This window comes from Microtus pennsylvanicus, chromosome 10 (genome assembly GCF_037038515.1).
Source record: "Microtus pennsylvanicus isolate mMicPen1 chromosome 10, mMicPen1.hap1, whole genome shotgun sequence".
In the NCBI taxonomy this organism is placed as follows: Eukaryota; Metazoa; Chordata; class Mammalia; order Rodentia; family Cricetidae; genus Microtus; species Microtus pennsylvanicus.
The window spans coordinates 74,388,179-74,404,758 of record NC_134588.1 but is presented as its reverse complement, the minus strand read 5'-3'; positions in this window follow the sequence as shown (position 1 = coordinate 74,404,758).

The following is a 16,580-nucleotide window of genomic DNA, read 5'->3' as shown; positions in this document are numbered from 1 at the left end:
TTTGAATTGGCAGCTGCTCCATCTTAATGTGGGAATATCAACAGTAAACAGGAGACCCATATCTCAACACACACCAATGGCATTCTCTTATTCAGATCAGAACTTTTCCTTTGGGAAATATAGATTTGCTATTTTCTGCATGGAGTCATTGACCCAGAGAAAATGATAAACCACTGAGATAAAAAATTGAACAGCCCCACGCTTTAGTCAAACACAACACATCAGAGGATTATTTTTCCCCGTCTGTCTTTGATATAAAATATTCACAGCCTCTTTCCACCTTGGTTGCATCACTCATAGACGGAGAGGTTTACTTTTTTACTACTTGTCAAACTTTTAAGTGGAACAAAGCCAGAAATCATTGTAAGATTCTGGGGGCAACCTAGAAAAGGAAAATGGCTATGCAAAAAGCTCTGTGCACATCCTCTGCATGGGGTAGATTGGTTGCATAATAAAACCCTGAAGCAAGGGAGATAGTCTCTGTCTTTGGGAGAAAACCAATCTTAATTTTTTTTCTTTTTTTTTAAATTTATTTATTTATTAAAGATTTCTGTCTCTTCCCTGCCACCGCCTCCCATTTCTCTCCCCCTCCCCCAATCAAGTCCCTGTCCCTCTTCAGCCCAAAGAGCAATCAGGGTTCCCTGCCCTGTGGGAAGTCCAAGGAACCCCCACCTCCTTAAGCAACAAAACATTCTAAGCAGTTCTTGTGAGCAACTCACTGTACTGAGCTCTGTTTCCGCAAGAAATTTCCTAGCTTCTTTAGCCACTTGTTAAAAGCTTTAGGCACGGGAGAGGCCTCTGATGCCACTCTTTCCCATATCAACAACTCCAAGAAATCAGAGAATATTCCATAAATAAAATTATCACCGAGAGCAGGATTATAATTCTTGGGATTCAGGAGACAACCCTTTGTCATTTTATTTTATTATTTTCTCGCAGGGTTTTAGTTTGAGATCCTTCTCTTGGCCTGTCTATGAGGGTGGGACATAGGGCTTGAGTCAGGTCTGGAGAATACCGGAGCAGAATTGAATGTTTTCGTTGCTAGATTACCATTAGGACTCCGCAGATGTGAACTAACCCAGCAATGAGCTGCTACTTTCCAGTAGCACAGTGAGGCCTCAGTGGACTTTTCTCGTTGCCCCCATCTGACCGTTAACCGTTGGCAGTCCATGCCCACCTGTGGCACACAGGGCTCCTTCTTCCCCTGCCTAGATGTCTGGGCTGATGATGACCAGATGCTGAGAGGTTGCAGAGAGGTTTCCCGTGTGTAGCCTCAGTCTATGTCTGACCTTGAGCACCTGGATCTCTCAGGTGTACCTGTCTAAAGAATCATGCATCCCCCTTTCTCCTTCAAGGTGGAAGAAAAAGAGTTTCCTCATGTTTGTAACACTAGCATCTCAGGGTTCTTGCTCCTGTGTAAGCAGCTTGGCAGGTTAGTGAATTGCAGGCTCCTCCTGGCTCCATCTGTCTGTGATATCATTGAAAAGGAGATATTATGGGACACCGGACACCCCCTTGTAGCTGGGGAATGAAGTTTCTCAACAGCTACGCTTGTTAGTATTTGGTTCCAAATTTGAAGGATTGTTCTGCCATTTTCTTTTGGTGTGATTCTGTAGTGACACCTCCTCCAGGAATACTCTATCCTGTGTTAAACAGATGCTAAATCTTCCAGTATTTATTGTAACTAGGCAAGAGGAAGGTACTCTAAAGAGAGACACTGTGTCCCTCCCTTGAGTCATCAGACACTTGAAACAATGGTTCCAAAGAAATTTGAATTTCCCCTGGAATTGTATGCTAGGTTAAGGGAAATGCTAAGATCTAGGTCTAGAAAAATATTTTACAGAGTTCTAAAAACCTCCCAGATGTGCTCACAAAAGAGACGAGAGCCTGGAATGATGGCTTAATGATGAGGGACTCACACCTTGACCACGGCTACTTAGGCAGTTTCTGAGCCTTCAATTTAAATAATAGCTATTTGTCAGAACTCCAGTGATGGACGTGGAATGTGGAAGATCACGAAACATCTCTTGTTTTTTCCTGTTTCCAATGTGGCCATGTTAAATCAATCTCTTTTTGAAGAAGTAAGGAGAGAGAACAACACAGCAAACTAGGACCCCCTTGGTTTGGACTATGATAATATTTTCCTAATAACATTTACTTTATTAATTTACTTCCATTCAGCTTTCTTCCCTGCCACTCCACTAACATCTAGCTCAAGAAAAGAAAAAAAATATTCAAAGGGCTTTCCTTTAGCATTCCATTCTAGTTAATTTTGTGGTTGTGTTAATCTAACTTGCAAGTATTAATGGAAAAAAAAATTGACTAAGGAACCCTGAGTGGATTCCTAAAAATATACACTAAGCAAATCCCTAGCTAGTACCAGTAAAACAAGAAGATCAGTAGCTAAACAAATGAACAAACCAGAAGATCTTTAACACTGTGTGTGTGTGTGTGTGTGTGTGTGTGTGTGTGTGTGTATGAACACCTGGGACATCATTTTTTTACTATTATTTTTTTGATAAACTCCTTTTATAATTAATTAATTAAATTTGTTCTTCAATCATTGTATACATGTATATAATGCATAGTGATTATTCTCGCGCCCATCTTCTCTTACCTTCTCCCCTAACCTGTCTACCAACCTCTGCTCTACAGACTTCTTTCACACATCCTTAACTTTTTGTTTCGTTTTGGGACCCACTAAGTTTACCAATGGTCGTCTATGTGACCATAAGTGTGGTGATGTCAATTAAAGCCCAGTGGGTTTAGTGTGGGTGCACAACTGAAGACAATGACCATCCTCCCCTGAATCAGTAGCCAATAGCCCAAGAGTGAGAGGTGGGATCCCTTAATCCCTCTCCCAGCCATAAGTGGTTGTTGATACAGCCAGTCCTACACAGAGCAGAGCGATGGACACAGCTGCTGTGAGTTCAGAATTGATCTGATGTTTCACGCTTACAGGAAGGCATTCTGTAGACCTTCTTCCTGTCTTCCAACTCTTACACTCTTCCTGCCTCTCTTCTACATAGTCTCTGAACCATAGAGAGAGATATATAAATGTTTTGTTTGGGGCTAGGCCCTCAGACATTACTCATTCTCAGTGTTCTTGGGCAGCCATGAATCTCTTCATTCTTTGCCATTCACTTCAAAGAGAAGTCTCCTGATTAAGTCCGTGACTAGAGACAAATGTTTACAAGGCAGTTTGATGCTACGTTGACTCAGTTAAAGAACAGTAGTAGACGGCCCCATCGAGCCTACGACTTCTCCAGCATGGGTTGTTGATTGAGTTTTCGATATCAGGTACATGTTCTGCAGAGAAGACCTCAAGGGCAACCATGTAATATATTTGCCATTATTGTACCGATGGGGGCATCTTACCTAGCAGTTTAGTTTTGTGGTCTGTAGAGTTCACGTCAAGAGGGAAAAAGAAGCGATGTCATTTTTTACATAGCTGCTTATATCACACTTATAAGAACTTTGAAAATTAGTTAGAGGGAGAAAGCTTCAAACACAATTTAAGCTTTACTTTCTTTCTCTGTATCTTACAACCAAGGTATGTGGTGTCTCTGGTGGAGAACCAAAAAGATCAGCAGGAGTCTATTTTGTTTTAGAGACCTTTGGAACCTCCCTGTCCAAAACTTTAGAGGTATCCCATATCTGACAGTGGTAACTTGTTTAATGACCCACTACTCCAAGGAATATAATTATCTTCCCATGCAGGTTTTCTATTATGTTTGCTTAAATGTAGTACAAGACAGTAAGTTTCCTTGAGGGTTTTCCATTGCCTTTTGTTTTGGTTAGGCCTCCCTCTCCCCAACCCCTTCATCTCTTCAATCCCCCTCCCCAACCCCTTCATCTCTTTAATCCCCCTCCCCAACCCCTTCATCTCTTCAATATCCCTCTCCCCTACCCCTTTATCTCTTCAATCCCCCCATTCCCCACCCCTTCATCTCTTCAATCCCCCTCCCCACTCCTTCATCTCTTCAATCCCCCTCCCCAACCCCTTCATCTCTTCAATCCCCCTCCCTCACCCCTTCATCTCTTCAATCCCCCTCCCCACTCCTTTATCTCTTCAATCCCCCTCCCCCACCATTTCATCTCTTCAATCCCTCCCTCCCCATCCCTTTATCTTCTCAATCTCCCCCTCCCTCACCCCTTCATCTCTTCAGTCTCCCCCTCCCCCATCTCATTCACTGCTGCTTTAAACCTTCCACCTTCAGTATTTCCCATCTCAAAAAGCTAGAGAGCAGATGAGCAAAATATAACATACAACATAACAAAATAGAATACTGTTGCTGTCTTGCCCTATTTTAATGACTGGAATCATAGTCGAGGTGATGATATAAACCATTTGAGTTTTCTTCAGCTTGACATTTTATACAGAAAATACCTCAAAAATATCTGCAGAGTGATGACTATGGGTATGTATTTGTGCTTGTTAAATTCTTCTTATACCTCTTCAAGTTCAGTCTTGCAAATTAATTTTCAATTTGGACTAGTTACATGCCTCTATTCCTCACAGTTTGCCTTTATGATGGACAGAAATCATGGCTACACTTATTTCTAAAATTTATTGATACCAGTTTTCGGGCTTTCTTGGTTTTCAAGTTTGATGGTTTACTGTTGCTGATTTGTTTTGCTTTGTTTCCATTGAGACAACATTATATTCTGCAGCCCAGGCTGGCCTGGAACTCATGGAAATCCTCCTGACTGAGCCTTCCAAGTGTTGAGATTACAATTCTAAGCCAACATAATGATGTCACAGCTGTTACCTTGTTGAAAGTGATATGAGGCTTCCCAAGTTTAGAGATGTAAAACTATGTCTCTTCCCTCATATGTGTGTGTGCTTATATACCATTGAGCAAGTCACGTTTTTAAATTAACAATGTATGGTGAACACTTATAGCATGTTTTAATTACAAAGAATCTTATTTTTTATGAACAAAGTCTTGCTACTGCAAGGAATATAATAAACATTTAATGATTCATTTTAGGTGATGGAGAGATGTCACAGTACCTAAGAGCTCATGTTGCTCTTGTAGAGGACTCAAATTTTGTCCTCAGGACTCACATCAGGAAGCTCACAATGTCCTGAAACTCTAGCCCCCAGGATCCAATGCCTTCTTCTGGCTTCTTCTGGCAACTGTACTCATGTTCACATGACCCCATAGAGACAGGACCCCACTTGCATGCACATAATTAATAAAATAATAAAATAAATATTTTGTTTTCAAAATGTTCTTCAAATTCTTATTTTGATAAAGCTAAGTAGTAATCCAATTGTAAAGATCTAAAATGACAAAAAAAAATGGTTTTTTTAAACCTGCTTAGCCTACTTAAGACCATAGAAAGAAGGCCTAATATGTTATATTATATCATAATTATAAATTCTATTTTGTTAACTATTTGGAACAATAACTTATCTTTGTGATATTTGACTCTAAATAAAATGATAATTCTCTTAGATGAGAAAAGATTTTTGTGTGGAGATTTTATCCTAAGGTAAAGGGTTGTTCTAAAACAGAAATAGATAGAGGATATCAAAATTAAAGTGTTTCAGAGGTCATGTGAATGTCTGTGCTCTGTGCTGCCACCTGAGGCCACACTGATGTCCACAGTCAGTGCTGCTGCTGGAGGCCATGTTGGCATCTGTGGTTCATGCTGCTACAGAGGTTCGTGTTGGTGTCTGGTCTGTGTAGGTTCTGGAGACCATGTTGATATCAATGATCACAATTCACACAGGAGATCGTGTTGATGTATGTGGTCTCAGATTCTACCAGAAACCGTGTTGATGTCTGTGATCCATGCTACATCTGGGGCCATGTTGAGATCTGTCTCCTGTGTTGCAGCCAGAGGCTATGTGAATGTCTGTAGTAGAAGCTGCTGCCAGAGGCCATGATGAAGTCCATGGTCTGTGATACTCCTCAGAGTCTGTGTGGATGGCTGAGATCTGTGCAGTCATGGAAAAGCATGTAGAAGTCCATGATCTATGCTGCTACTGGTTGGTATTGGCAAGAGAGCATCTGTTACAGTCATATCGATGACTTCAGGCTCATATTTGAGAATGCGAGACATTGACGGCTTCAGCAACAACCTCTCCTGCACCAATAATAATAATAATAGTAAAATAATAATAATAGTAATAGTAATAAGAACAATCTAAACAGAAAACCATTGAAGAGAGTCCTTAAAATTGTGATAAATCTGCTAAAGTATAGCTCTTTGTGGCTGTCAGCTTCACTTGGTGTATTTTTGGGGCAGGGTGTATAAGGGTGGGAAGGTGGACCTGAGATAAATGGGAGCAAGTGTGATCAGGATGCTGTATATGAAATTCACAAATTAAATAATAAAATTATTATGTTGGAAAAAACCTAAAGAGTTAAAGTGTGTTGTAAAAAAATTGTAATAATTAATTAAGGAAAAATATCATGAGTATAACTAAGTTATCATAATTCAAGGCTATTAAAATCCCAGAGGCTGAAATGCAGTACTCCGAGGTGTACTTAGTTTCTGTCTAGAACAACAGAGTGTTTGGAAGATTGGTCTGCCCAAACTAGCTGGAAGAGCAAGGAGTTGTGTTTTATACAGTCACTAAATAAACATTTTGAGACTTAATAATTAGATTTCACTCAAATTTTGCTATGTTTTTCAAAATTTCACTTACCAAATTATCATTGCCATAAAAATAGGAAGAATTCTATGTTTAAAGAATTGTTCCTGCTTGGGAATTCCTTCTAAATTACAAATATTTCAATCTATTTGTAAAATTCAACCTATTTTACAAAACTGTGAAGGAGTAAGTGTGTGTGTGTGTCTGTGTCTGTGTCTGTGAATGTGTACATTCCTTGGTCTTCTATTTTGAGGAATAAATAGACCAATGATATTAATTGTCAAAATTCTCTAAAGCTTTCAGCTTCCATAGGCTAGGATGCTCCTTTAATTCATCTAAATATAAGATCCATCTCTTTTGAGAACCATATATTAGTTTCTAAACAAAATAAATGCTAATCATCCTATAAAAGTGAAGTAAAACCTTTATGGGCCATCTCTATAAAGAAAAGCATGTACCATTAAAAGAAACTTTAAACTGTGGTCATTAAAAATCCATAACTGCTTACAGAGTATTTCCACAATGTGGTCCAAGGGGAAAAACAAACCAGGATAAATAAAAATTAAAAACAGATAAATTCATTAACTAGGAAAGACATCCCATCAAAGATATACTTCTACCTGGAAAGAAAGGCTGGATCAGAAAGCCCTAATCATGACTACTTTAAGAAACAAACACTTGACTCCATAACTTGATATTTCTCACCTCAGACTTGGACCAGTTTCTTCTGGCACATTCTCAAGGACTTCAGGAAAGCGGCACAGCATTCATCTTCAACTGCAAAGACAAATGGGTACTTCAAGTAACTAAACTCAAAACTTCTCTGACAGCATTTGCCACTCTTGCTTCTTTAATATTTCATACAAAATTTTGTGTTTAAATACTTTTAAAAGTTTTTTTAAATAATGCTCATCTAATTTCAATGCTTTTAATCCCCAAAATCCATATAATGAGACAACCAGTTCCCACAAGTGTTCCTTTGATCATTATACATGTACCATTGCATTTACATGTGTGTGTGTGTGTGTGTGTGTGTTTCCATATGCAACTGAAAATTGTTATTTTAAGATCTGTGAGGAATTCTGTTGGAATTTGATAGGATTACACCGAATCTGTAGATTGCTTTTGATAGAATGACCATTTTTACTACATTAATCCTACCAAGCATGGGAGATCTTTGCATCTTCTGAAATCCTCTTCAGTTTCTTTCTTCAGTGTCTTAAAGGTTTTATCATGCAAGCTTGTCATTTGCTTGGTTAGAGTTAATACAAAGATATTTTATAATTTCTGAGAGTATTATGAAAGGTGTTGGTCCCTTTATTTGTTTCTCAGTCCATTTATGATTGCTGTCTAGGAGGGATACTGATTCTTGTGAATTAATTTTGTATCCATCTACTTTGCTGAAAGTGTTTATCAGTCGTAGGAGCTACCCAGTAAAAATTTTGGCTCCCTTATGTATTCTATCATATAATATGAAAAGAAAAGTACGTTGATTTCTTTCCTTCCAATTTACATTCCCTTGATCTCTTTTAGTTAGCTAACTGCTCTAGCTAAGACTTCAGGTACTGTATTGAATAGATGTGGAAAGAGGGGACGATATTGTCTTATTCCTGATTTTTGTGGAATTGCTTTGAGTTTCCTCTCCATTTCAATTGATGGTGACTATGGACTTACTGTAACTCTTTATTATGTTAAGGAATATCTCTTATATTCCTAATATCTCTCAGAGTTTCAATATGAATTGGTGTTGTATTTTGTCAAAAGCCCTTTCTGCATCTAATGAGTTGATCACGTGGTTTTTGTCTTTTTATTTCTTTATATGGTGGATTACATTTATACATATGGTAAACCATCCCTGTATCTCTGATATTAAGCCTACTTCATCATGGTGGATGATCATTTCTGATGTAATCTTGGATTCAGTTTGCAATTATTTTATTGAAAATTTTTTGTATTTATGTTCATAAGGGAAAATGTGGGTATTTTTCTTCTTCTCTCATATATTACATCTTGACTGCAGTTTCCCCTCTCTCCCCTTCCCCAGCTTGTCACCCCTACATCCCTTCTCTCCTAGATCCAACTCCTTCTGCCTCTTCTCAGAAAAGAGAAGGCATCCCAGGAACAACAATCAAACAAGGAATAACAAGCTACCATAAGACTAGGCACATACCATCACATCAAAGCTAGAAGAGGCAATCCAGTGGGACAAGAAGGGTCACACAAGTAAGCAAAAGAGTTAGAGACAGTCCTTGCTTCCCCGCCACACACTGTTAGGAATCCCACAAAAAAAAAAATCAAACTACTCAATAATAACATATATGCAGAGGACCTAGGTCAGACCCCTATGGCTCCTTGATTTCTGTGTGTCCCCTTGAGTCCTGGTAAGTTGGTTCTGTGGGCCTTGTTCTTGTGGTATCCCTGACTCCTCTGGCTCCCATGATCCTTTCGTTCCATTCTCTGCAGATCTCCCTGAGCTCCACCTAATGTTTGACTCTGCATCTGCTTCCATTACTTGCTTGATGAAGTCTGTCCAGTTTCTTTGATGACAAGTCTGCTAGCCTCTAGTCCCAGAATACTCTGCAGGAAGAACAAACAATAGATCAAAGATTTTGTGATTGAGTTAGTAGCCCAATTTCTCAACTTGAGGCCTTGCCTTATTACAGAAAATGGCCTGTTCAAGCTCATATCTCCCATTGCTAGGAGTCTTTGCTAGGGTTACTGTCATAGATTCCGTGGAATTTAATTTGCACTAGGTTTCCACCTGTTTCCTGAAATGGTACCCAATTTCAAATTCCAGTAATTTCTCCAAGTATTTTTCCACCCTAAACCCCCACTTGATCCCTCCTGTTCCCAACCCCACCCGCCATAATCCACCAACAAAATCTATTTTATTTCCTCTTCTCAGAAAGATCCTTACATACCCACTTAAAACCTCCTTGTTACTTAGTGTCTTAATTAGGGATTCTGTTACTGTGAAGAGACACCATGACTATGACAACTCTTAGAAAGGAATAACATTTACTTAGGATGGCTTGTATTTTCAGAGGTTTAGTCCATTATCATTGTGGTACAACATGGTGGCATTCAGGCAGACATGGTGCTGGAAAAGTAAATGAGTGTCCTATATCTTGACTTCCAGGCAGCAGGAAGTAGTCTCACTGGGTGTGGCTTGAGAATATATGAAACCTCATAGCGTGCTTCCACAATGATACAATTCTTCCAACAAGACTACACCTTCTCCTGCAAGGCCACACTTCCCATTAGTGCCATTCCCTTTTAGAGTACATACCATGTTTTTCTTTCTGGGTCTGGATTACCTTATTCAGGATGTTTTTTTTTCCATTTCCAGACAGTTGCCTGCAAATTTCATTCTGTCATTGTTTTTAATAATTTGGTAATGCTTCATTGTGTAAGTGCAACACATTTTCTTTCTCCATTCTTCATTTGAGGGGCATCTAGGTTGTTTCCAATTTTTGACTATTTATGAATAAACATGTTCTTATGATAGGACTGAGTGTTCTTTGGGTTTATGCTCAGAGTAGTAGAGCTCGATCTTGAGGTAGATCCATTTTTTTATATTTTGAAAAACAGTCATATTGATTTCTAAAATGGCTTTACAAGTTTCTACTCCCACCAGCAATGGAGAAGTGTTCCCTTTGCTCCACATCCATGCCAGCATGAGCTATCACTGGTGTTTTTTAATCTTAGCCATTCTGACAAATGTAAGATGAATTCTCAAAGTAATTTTGATTAGTATTTCCCTAATAAAAAAGGATTTAAAGCATTTTCTTAAGTGTTTCTCAGCCATTTGGGGTTCATCTATTGAGAATTCTCTGTTTACATCTATTATCTGATTTTTAAATTGCATTATTTGTTTTTCTTGATGTCTAGTTTCTTGAATTGTTTATATATTGGATATTAGCCCTCTATTGAATGTGAAGTTGGTGAAACTCTTTTATCATTCTGTAGACTGGTTCATTTGTTTGTTTGTTTTTATTTGTCTGTTTGTTGTTTTTGTTGTTGTTCTATTGTCTTACAGAAGCTTTTCAGTTTAATGGAGGCTTAGTGCCTGCACTGTTGGTGTTCTGTTCAGGAATTTTATCCTATGCCCAACTGTTCAAGGCTCTTTCTCAGTTTCTCTTCTATCAGGGTCAGTGTATCTACTTTTTGTTGAGATCTTTGATATACTTGAGTTTTGGGCAGGGTAATACATATGAATCTCTTTGAATTCTTCTATATTCAGATATCCAGTTAGACCAGCACCATTTGCTGAAGATGTTTTCTTTTTTTTTTTCCATTGTATCTTTCAGGCTTCTTTATCAAAAATCAAGTGTCCATATATTTGCAGATTTATGTTTGGATCTTTGATTGAAGTCCAAGAATTAATATCTCCGTTTTTATGTCAATACCACGTGGTTGTTTGAAATCAGGGTTGGTGATACCTCCTGAAGTCCTTTTATTGTTCAAGATTGTTTTAGTTATGTGGGTTTGGGGATTTTCCATAAGAAGCTGAGTGTTTTCCTCTCAAGGTCTAAAACTATATTGCATTTTGGATGTGACTTTGGTTGGACCTGTTGATTGCTTTTGGTACAATGGCCATTTTTACCATGTTTATTCTACCAATCTGTGAGCATGGGAAATCTTACCATCTTCTGATACATTTTTCAGTTTCTTTCTTCAAATAATTAAACTTTGTATCATATAAGACTTCCACTTGCTTTGTGAGAATTATCCCAAGAAGTTTTATTATTTGTGTCCATTGTGATGGGTGTTGTTTCACTAATTTTACTCTCAACTCATTTGAAATTTGCATATAGGAAGGCTACTGATTTTTTTTTAAAAAATTGTCTTTTTAGTTAATCAGGCATCCAGTCACTTTACTGAAGGTGTGCATCAACTATAGGAGTTACATGCTAGAATTTTTGGGTTCTTTATGTATACTATCATATCATCTGCAAGTAGCAATACTTTGATTTCTTCTTTTCCAATTGTATCATCTTGATCAACTTTAGTTCTTTTATTTACTCTAGTTAGGACTTCAAGAACTATATTGAATAGGTATGGAGAGAGTGAACAGCCTTGTCTTGTTCCTGATTTTAGTGGAATTGTTTTGAATTTTATCCCAGTAATTTTATGTTGGTTATAGGCTTGTTATAAATTCATTTATTATTTATTTGCCTTTATTTTATTTTTTATTGATTGATTGATTGATTTTCAAGACAGGATTTCTCCATAGCTTTTGGTTCCTGTCCTGGAACTAGCTCTTGTAGACCAGGCTGGCCTCGAACTCACAGAGATCTGCCTGCCTCTGCCTCCCAAGTGCTGGGATTAAAGGCATGCGCCACCACTGCCTGGCTAAATTGCCTTCAATATAATTAGCAATATCCCTTTTGACTCTGATTTCTCCAAGACTTTTATCATGAAGAGGTATTAGAATCTGTCAAAGCTTTTACATCGTGTAATGAGATAATCATATTTTTTTCTTTCAGTTTGTTTGTAGATGCCCTATCATACACAAAAGTATATGCTCAACTATGTTTATATCAGCATTGTTTGTAATAGCCAGAACCTGGAAACAACCTAGATGCCCTTCAATGGAAGAATGGATGAAGAAAGTATGAAATATATACATATTAGAGTACTACTCAGCAATAAAAAACAAGGACTTCTTGAATTTTGCATGCAAATGGATGGAAATAGAAAACACTATCCTGAGTGAGGTAAGCCAGACCCAAAAAGAGGAACATGGGATGTACTCACTCATATTTGGTTTCTAGCCATAAATAAAGGACATTGAGCCTATAATTAGTGACCCTAGAGAAGCTAAATAAGAAGGAGAACCCAAAGAAAAACATATAGGCATCCTCCTGAATGTATGGCAGTTTTTTATATGTTGAACATTCTATGCATCTCTGGGATGAAGCTTATGGGTTCATAATGGGTGATCTTTTTATGTTTTCTTGAATTCAGTTTGCTTGTGATTTATTGAGTATTTTTGCATCAATGTTCATGAGACAAATTGATCTGTAATTCTCTCTCTTTGTTGAATCTTTTTCTAAGGTTTGGGTATCAGAGTCACTGTAGCCTCACAAAATGAATTTGATGATGTTGCTTGTTTCTATTTTGTAAAATAATCTGAAAAGTATTGCATTAGGTCTTTGAAAGTCTGTAGAATTCTGTGCTAAACCCATCTGCCCTGGGCTTTTTTTTTGAAGGACTTTTAATAAATGTTTCTGTTTCATTAGTGGTTGTGAGTCTATTTGAATTGTTGATCTGATCTTGATTTAATTTTATTGTCCATTTCTTTTAGATTTTTCAATTTTGTGAAGTACGGGTTTTTGAAGTATGACCTGACAATTCTTTGGATTTCCCCAGGGTCCATTGTTTCATTTCTGATTTTGTTAATTAGGACATTCTCTATCAACCTTTAAGTTAGTTTGGATAACTATTTGTCTTTGTTGTTGATGTTCTCAAAGAACCAATGCTCAGTTTCACTGATTTATTTTATAATTCTCTTTTTTCTATTTTGTTGATTTAAGCCCTTAATTTGATATATTCCTGTCATCTACTCCTCTTTTGTGTGCTCACTTCTTTTTGTTCCCGAACTTTTTCAGGTGTGTTGTTAAGTTGTTAACATAAGTTTGCTCCAATTTCTTTATGAACTCATTGATGCTATGAACTTTTTTTTAGCACTGCTTTCATTATGTCTTGTAATTTTGGATATGTTTTGCATTCTTTTTCACTGAATTCTAAAAAGTCTTTCATTTTCTTCATTTCTTCTATGACCCAGTGGTGATTCACTAGGGTGTTTTCCATTTCCTTTGAGTTTGTAAGCTTTCTATTGTTTCTGTTTTTGTTGAAATCCAGTTTTAAACGTGATGATATGAGAAGATGCAGAGGGTTATTTCAAATTTTTGCATTTGTTGAGACTTGCTTTGTGACTGAGGGAGCATGAGCTCAATTTCAGAAAAGGTTACAGGAAATGCTGTATATTGTGTATATGTAATTGAAGGTATATTTTTCTGAGTTTGGATGAAATGTTCTATAGATATCTGTTAGGTCCATTTTGTTCATAATGTCTGTTAGCTCCATTTTTTTGTTTAGTTTTTGACTGGATGACCTGTTCATTGGTGGTAGTGGGCTATTGAATTTTCGACTATAGACGTGTGAGATTTAATGTGTAATTTAAGCTTTAATAGTGTTTCTTTTACAAATGTAGGAGTCCTTACATTTGGGAAATAGATGTTAAGAATTAAAATGTTGCCTTGGTGGATTGTTTTCTTTGAAGACTATAAAACATCCTTCTCTGTCTCTTTTAATTAATCTTGGTTTGAAGTCTATTTCATTACATATTAGAACAGGTATACCAGCTTGCTTCTTGGGGCCATTTCCTTGGAAAATCTTTTCCCAACCTTTAGATTTAGTATTTCTTTTCTGGCTAACTTGCTTCTTTGGCAGTAGCCACCAGGTTTCCAGAAATGCTGGAATTGGGGGCCGAGACAAAGCAGTGAGTGAAGGGGAAGACTGGAGGAGAAGAGCTGTGTTATCCATAGGAGATGGATGCAGAAACAGAGGAGCGGGTGCTTTACTTCAGAGTTGGAGATGAGACTAGAGAAATAGATTTCAAGGAGATAGGGGAGAGCACCTTTCTTGGTTTTTACTTTGGATATAATATTTCTTTTATATGTTGCATATAAATGCTGTGTCAAACTGGTGATTGGGGAAGAAAAGAGAGAAAGTCAGGTTCAAATAATGATGACTATTGTATTTGATAGAGCACAGAGATTTCTTCCTTAATGGATTCAGCAACTGTTTCTCTCCCTTGGTGCTTTCTGCTTTTTGCTTTGCTGCCTATTTTGGTAGATTCATCTATACCACATTCCTGGAAACTTTCTTGCATAATGAGACATAAAATAGAATTTGGTCTCTATATGCATAAAATGTGATGCTTGACTAACAAGAGCTTGGGGCACACACACCGAGGTCAAGGTTCTATAAGGCTTGCAGACTGGTGAGAACCTCTGCAATTATAAAAACCTAGATTGTTATGGTTGGGAGCCAGTCTTGGGCTATCTATGGCCTCACCTTCATGTGGGACCTAACATTCCAGTGGCTATATGTACATCCTTTTATGCTGACAAATCTGGAAGAGTCCAATGCATTATCAAAAATGTCTGCTGGGGATGAATTCAATGGAAAGTCTGAACTGCAACTTCAGTCATTCAGCTGCGACCCAAGCACTGTCAGAACTCCATTCCTTGATGATTTCTGTTTTCTACCTTATTCTCTTGTTTACTCCTTGGCCTTTTCTTCTCACACTTATGTAATTCATTTCTTCTAGAATCTAACAAATCCAATTACAAGTCTTCTCCATTTTCTGCCACCCGTGGATCAGCACAATAGACCAGAATAAATTTCTGGGTCACTGAACGAACAAGCTGAGGTGTTTATAGATGTTTTTCAGTGGAACCCCAAGAGTTATGATAGTTTTGGGGAGAGAATAGAGGAGATTCCTTCTGCCTTTTTCAGCTCTATACCCTTCTCAATGAAAAGCAGTATTAAGAAAATGACCTCTGCCTTCAGCTTTCCTAACCAATTCAGAAGAAGCAACTTAGAAGGAAAAAGATACAAGTATAGGGAATCACTTGACAATCTGGGATTTCACTAGATTTGGGCTACACACAAACACACAGTAGTAATGATGTACGAGGTAGCCTGAGTCCCTTGTCAGCACATACTCGGCTCACAAACCACATCCAAACCAGCACCTAGCAACCTTTTAGCTACCTAGAAGCCCAACGGGCTTTGATTTGTACATACACCCCACTCTGAATAATATTTCTCCTCCTCTTGAAGACTATAAAACTTGGATCAATTTTATACAGTTACATCGAGTTTTTTCTGAGTAGAAGAACAAAAAGGCTGATTAAGATGAGGTGATTTGGGTGTATGGGCAATAAGTCAAACTGTATTCTCCAAGTGAGCTTTCCATTACCCTCGTGCCTAAGCTGAATTGGGTGTTCATATTATTAAACTCCAACTCATTATGGGAACGGACATGCATGAGGAAAAGTTTCCCATAACTTGATTGGTCAGCCAGCTGAGAAGACCACCCTCACCAAACTCTTATAAACTCCCTTTCTTCTCTCAACTGCATGAAATAAAGCCCCTATGAGCAGCTAAGGCCCCTGATTACCAAGCACATGGCCTGCCATTACATTCGACCACCTATCCCTCTCTAATCACTTTTTTCACTTTGCTTTGAATAGAGTATTTGTTGAACTGAATAGAGGTGTGTTGTATTTGTTTATGCTGTATTTGTTTAACTAGGCAAAGATGTGTTACATTTGTCTATGTTGCATTTATTTAACTATATAAAGATGTGCTGCATTTGCTTTACCTTGCCTGCTGAAGGCTCCTGATTGGTCTAATGAAAAGATGAATGGCCAATAGCTAGGCAATAGAGGGATAGGCAGGCCTGGCAGACAAAGATAAGTAACAGGAGAAATCTAGGCTCCAGAGAGAATGAGGGAGAAAAAGAGGGAGACACCTAGGGCCAGTCAGTCAACCAGGCACCACCAGCCAGCCAGCCATGGAGGACACAAGAAAGTAGGAAAGAAAGAAAGAGAGAGAGAGAGAGAGAGAGAGAGAGAGAGAGAGAGAGAGAGAGAGAGAGAAAGAAAAGAAAGGTTAAAAAAATCCCTGAGGCAAAATGTAGGTGAAGAGAAACAGGTTAACTTAGAAGAGCTAGTGGGACAGCATTAAGATAAGGCTGAGTATTCATAATTATCAAGTCTCCATGTCCTGATTTGGGGGCTGGCACTTCAAGAAAGCCTATTGTAGTGACCTTGCTTCTTTTGCACTCGTATGTGTTCCAAATTCTTTGAATACAAGACTAAAAACCTGGAAACTCAGGCCCAGATTCCGACCAGTGATGCTTTATCTGAACTTACCCACTGTTTATTTAATT